The 6,000-nt window shown below is 33.4% G+C and overlaps 1 protein-coding gene across 1 annotated transcript in view; it reads left to right on the top strand.

The window, feature by feature from the left end:
- The first annotated feature begins 999 nt into the window (after positions 1-999).
- Positions 1,000-6,000, top strand: part of LOC150093738 (ras-like protein 1) — a 61,179-nt gene continuing 56,178 nt past the window's right edge. The window contains exon 1 of the mRNA XM_090413098.1: positions 1,000-1,086. The gene's annotated coding sequence lies outside the window, so the exon portion shown is untranslated. The remainder of the gene's footprint in view (positions 1,087-6,000) is intronic.

Here is a 6,000-nt window from a genome sequence, read left to right as displayed (position 1 = left end):
AAGTCATCAGATTTCTTTTGGTCATTTAGTTGCCTTTATTATATGATCCCATTCCTATATATAACCATCTCCTTACACCTTTTCACACTCGCAAACATGCACACTATAAATAGAATGCTTCTAACCAACAATGATGATCTTTCTAATTCTTTACCTTTGATCTTCCTCAACCACTCCAGAATATTTTCAACTCACTCTCATTAGTGAAATCTTAGTAATTCTAACCTCGGAGTCTCAAAGAAATCAAGGCATCGGAGAAAGAATGTGATCATCATGTCGACCACATTCTTTGATGAGAGTTCTACGAATGAGCGCTTATCAGTTAAAAAAAAACAAAAAAAAAAAACATTATCTCTCTATTCCAGACTTTTATAGCATCATCGAGATACAATTCACGGAAAACGTTATGCATGTTACTCTTCCTATGTAGATTACTTTGAAGAGATGTTTTCCATTAGTTAGTAAGTAAATAAGTTTTGTTTTAAGTATCTCAGTTCTTTGATTTATTAATCAAATCTGGTATTTTCCATTTGGCTCGGCAGATCCTTTGACTCGCTGTGCATATAAACACACTAATCCTTTGAGACACTACAAATTAAATAAACAAGACAGCAACAAGCCAAATAAGGACAACGGTGCAGATACACCACTTTATTTGAACAAAATCTTAAAATTCTAATCAGTATCATACACGTGCTAACTATATAACGAAGGTTATTAAAATTCTTTGGGATGAGAATCCATTAACAAGACAAAAATCCATACGCATTTATCAATAGAGACGTTTCTAACTGTTTCTATTGGCTACGTATGCAGTGATGTTGAGATCTCCAAACTCCGTTACCATGGTGACAGCTCATGTATGCAGCCCAGGCGCATGGGGAAAAGACGAGAGATGTTAACGGCGACCACGCGACATAGAAACCCGGTTTCTAGGCTGTGTCGTCATTAAGTTTGAAAAGATAGAACGAGAGAGACGATTATATTGTATTAAGGAAGATTGGGAAGATATGGTTTGGAGTTCACTGTAGCATTTTTATGCTGCTCTTTATTTCAATAGCGACTTTAGAGAAACGGGAATAAGTGGTGAGTCATTTTTAGTTCTCTCATGAGTAATTATATTTACGATCTGTCTCGTTATTGTAGTAATTTGTCTAGTGCTCATTACCTTGTATTTTTTTTTTTTCACATGAACAAAGCACGCAAAGTACTGCAGACAGTATTATTGTAATTAATAATTCATAATTTTTTTTCAATTTTTTTTCGTGTTTTTATTATTCCATTATTAATAGTTTTGAAACTTTCATAATTTATGTTACGTATGTGATGGGGGGGTGGAGATTTTCTATTTCAAATGAAATAACGTATTGTTAGTAGCGTATAACAATGAGATTGTATATATATATCAACGTGTTTCAGAATAGTAACATACATTGTCATTTTTACCCCTTTTATTTCTGTTGAATTATTATCTGGTTGATTTCATCAAACAATGCATTTTGTCAAGAGTGATTGTTTTCGTCTGCTAGAGAAAATATATTTTTTTAGCAGCAGATGAAACCTACACGCATTGTAGATTTCGGATTATTAAAATATCAGTGATTTTTTTTTTTTTTTTTTTTTTATCATATCCGATTGTTGAAATGCAAATTAGTTGATATCATCAACTCGTAGACTAGTTGTAGCATTGTTGGATGTCTGATTAGTCACCGCTAGACACAGTGTCAAAAGACAAGTGCCAAGGCCTTGTCGTATATTAACATAAACAATAAAACCTATAAAGATTAATACGATTAAATATAACAGTTTTATGTGAATTCAATATAATATTTTTTAAACGGCTGTTACAGAAAAAAAAAAAAAAATCAGCTAAGCGGAAAAAAAAATTAGTCCAGTCAAGATTTATTTGTACACCTGAAACTCGTTTTATATATTGATTTTATTTACTTAAATAAGGGTTTTAATATATATTCGATTATTTTAAAATGATTTGTGCCTAAAGTGAATATTTCTATTCAAGTATGTCGAATAAAATTCTATTCAAATATGTTGAATTCAAACCCACGGTCGCTCGCTGACAATATAAACAAAGCAGTGCCGCTAATCTAACGTAGAATATAAGAGAAAATAGAATGGATTACAATGCCATGTTAACAGATTTTCTAAGCTCGACTGCCAATTCGATTGGATGTGGAAGCTGTTCATAACAATTCGACTCATTATAACTATTCGCGATGCAAATACCGAACATTGAGGGTCCTTTCGTTTACAGGGCTGGCAGTGATTGTTTAATTCCGTACGAACGTGCATATTTATTATACAGTTACAGATTGACCTTAAGGCATTATCTCGGGCAATCTTGGAGTAGACTACGGAGCCTCAAGAATTTCATAATCCACGAACTTGAACAATTTAATTTAGCGACTATTGCGGGTTTCTGTGAGAATGCACAAACAGCACGTGACTGCGAGGATGCGCGATAGTAATTGAGGTGGCCCATTGCCCTTTTGTAATAGGACCAACCTCACAAACCAATGCACCACGACTTCTTTGGTTTACTAGGAAATAACTTCCTTGTAGAGTATTTATTCTATCTGTGCTCGTTATAAATTCTAGTTGGGACCCCCCACACACACAAAAAAAAAAAAAATAATAATAAAATGCTTTCATCTTATATCACAATGGAAAATCGAAAACTTCGTATACATCCGATGTATCATTTATCCTTTTCTATTACTTACTTCCTACGCATGCCAATTTTGTGAAACGCTGTAAGAAATAACCACCAATTTCATCTTTATACACTGCTCTGCCAGTTATATTACCGTATAAGATCTAAACTACTCTAATTTGGCGGCAATATAAATCCATTTTTATTTTGCCATTTATTGAAAACGATTTGCAAATTTATTCCTACTATTTTCTCGTTTGAATAAAATAGAATTTCCTCCCTGGATTGTTATTGAGGCATTTCAATACTTTTTTTGTTGTGTTCTTCGAGTTACGTTAATAAAGGTTTTGTAATAAGATATTAAAGAAAAAAAAAATACTTGCTTTTAAATTAACTTCTAGAAAATTAGAACTTAAGTTTACATTGTTTCGTTAATTTTTAAGAAAGTCCATTTATTTAAAACGGAATTTCTGATATTCAATTTTCTCGATTGTTTAATTAGTCATCAACTACCACTACCTTTCCGGTAATTGTTATGGTCGATCGATAACAAAAGAACGCCAAACAAGGCAATTACAATGACTAAATGCCATGACTAAATAATTGGAAATTGTTTCGAAACGCAACAGTTAAAAAACAGACACAAAAAAAACGTCAATTTCAATGAAGAGACTTCAAGAAAATGAAATTTCAATATTAATGAATGTGTAATCTACATTGATCACGTGTTATACCATTTCGGTATTGTTGAGATCGTTTGCAAATATTTGTTGCACATTTTTTTACAGTTGCTATGGCAACAAACAAACAAAAAAGAAAAAAATGTATATATAACTGGAAATTGGACACATGCCAAGCAACTATTCTTTTTCGTATTATTGAAATGGTATGGTTCGTAAGGATATATGCCGTTTCGGAATTGACATTTGCAACTTCATGATTGTATATTGGTAATTCTGACAAATCATGAATAAAGGATATTTGAAATAGGACAACTATTAATAACGCTGTTAACTTGGCTTCGAATTAGTCACCGGTGAATGTGCAAAAGCTAATAACAATAATTTATTATTAATTCTTTTAAGACAAATAGATATGGCATGATAGATGTAGCTTCGTTCGTGAATCGTACATCTCTTTCACACCCAGATAGTACTCGCCGGTCATCCAATACCGTATCGTGCATTTGATCAATGATTTCTGGTTTGTTACACTTTTTGGATGTCCTTCACGTGGATCATCTTCAAGGCTGGTACGGCAACGTTTACACTCAGCAGCCCATTTATTAATTGCTGAAAACGAAGGAGAAGAGTGCCCATAAACATTTATGAAAATCAATTTCATAAATTAACATTCAAAAAGTTAACATTCAAAAAGTGCATGATTTCATCAAAGAAAACCCGAAATCATCCGTGAGATTGATTGAAGATGAATTGAGGATTCCAAAATCAACTGTGCACAACATTTTGATCGAGAGTTTGAGCCTTCGTAAAAATTGAATTCGCGATTTGTTCCCCACAAGTTATCACGACCAAAAAATGCATCGAATCGAACACTGCAAGGACCTCATTAAAACTGCTCGTAAGGACTCAAACTTCCTTCAAAAGATCGTTACTAGTGACGGAACTGGTGTTTTGAGTATGAGCCCGAAACAAAGCGCCAGAGTGCTGAGTGGAGACCACCAGAAGAGGGGCTCCGAAAAAAAGTCACTTGGAGAAGTCAAAAGTAAAGACAATGCTGATTTGTTTCTACGATTCCAAGGGCATTATCCACAAAGAATTCGTTCCGCTTTGCCAAACGGTCAATGGTGAGTTTTATCTCGAAGTTTTGAAGCGATTGATAGCGAGAATTCGTCGCGTACAGCATGAATATCATGATGTCGTCGTTCGAACATTGTGAGACAGTTTTTGAGCAAAACCCAAGTTTGGGTCTTGGATCACTCGCCGTATTCACCTGATTTAGCATCCTGTGACTTCTTTCTCTTCCCCTACTTCATTTGCCGATGAAAGGAAAGCAACATGATACTATTGAAAATGTTCAAGCGGCAGTAACCACGTCCCCTCAACAGTAGCCCAGAAACCGATATAAAAAAACTCATGTAACGAATTGATTGACCCCGCCAAACGCTATATCGAAGCTGAGGGAGAGTATATCGATTTAAATAAATGATTTGAATAATTATAATTGGCCTGTTTTTATTTTCTATCAAAAGTTCGGTTTCGTTTTGGACAGAGGGTGTATAAAAAAAAAATATGAATTGTAATATACTGTATACAGAAAAGTAGAAATCAAAAGTGCATTTTTGTATATAAATACAAACATTCACGTGAAATAAACAACCACAGAGAAAAATAATGAATAAAAAAGCAAGCTTAGTTTTGCACTGCTTGGATGACGTGATGCCATGTTTGTGTAATGTAGAAGGCGAAAAAAAAATTAAAACTTAGGACCAAAATAAATATGAATATTAAATATGAATCAAAAATATACCGGTTAACTCATCTTTACTTGAAAAAAAAACTTTAACTAAAAAACACAATAGAAACTGAATGCCAAGCCTACTTCATTATTCCCTCACTCGAAGTGATTCGGTTCCAAATCTCTTTCTTCTAACCTAAAGTTTAGATCACGCCCCCCCCCCCCCCATGCAAAACTTTGCAGTATTCTTTTGAAAACCGTACCTCCCAAATTCATATCTAGCTGTCTCTGGTCCCTTTTTTTTTTTTTTCAAAGAAAAGTTAAAGAGAGCTGTAGATAATATTCCTTCCTCTCTGCCTCCCCACCCCCGAATGTCTCAATCACTCTTCGAATCAATACTAAATTCCTTCTAAGACTTTCACTTCACTCTTTGGATCGGTCAGTGTCATTTTGGTCAGCTTGACCACAAAGATTAATTTCCGACAAATTCCAAACTCGCTCTACACAGTTTTCTTTTCTTTTTTTTTTTTCTTTCCATCTTTACAGAAAAAGTAGAACTGCCTGAAGTTGGTGAAGAGGTGGTGATGATTTACGTCAAACATTCAGCATTTCTCAAGTATATATATATATATATATATATATATATATATATATATATATATATATATATATATTATATATATATATATATATATATATATATATATATATATATATATATATGTATATTCCTTCATGGTGATTATCACAACTTTTCAGCACACCCTCGTATGTTCTTACTTATAGCAAAGTGTATGATCTTTATCACTGCTACTCGTATCAAGACTTTCTTTCACATCGTTGATTTATAATTCTCTTGTTTTTTCCAATTGAAATCCCGTAAAATAATTCTCACATTATTCTTTGCTACT

The sequence above is a fragment of the Typopeltis vanoorti genome, chromosome 23 (genome assembly GCF_054136105.1).
Source record: "Typopeltis vanoorti isolate ZY-2024b chromosome 23, IOZ_Tvanoo_1.0, whole genome shotgun sequence".
NCBI lineage: Eukaryota > Metazoa > Arthropoda > Arachnida > Uropygi > Thelyphonidae > Typopeltis > Typopeltis vanoorti.
The sequence above is the reverse complement of the archived record's forward strand: the minus strand, read 5'-3'. Positions and strand labels throughout refer to the sequence as shown.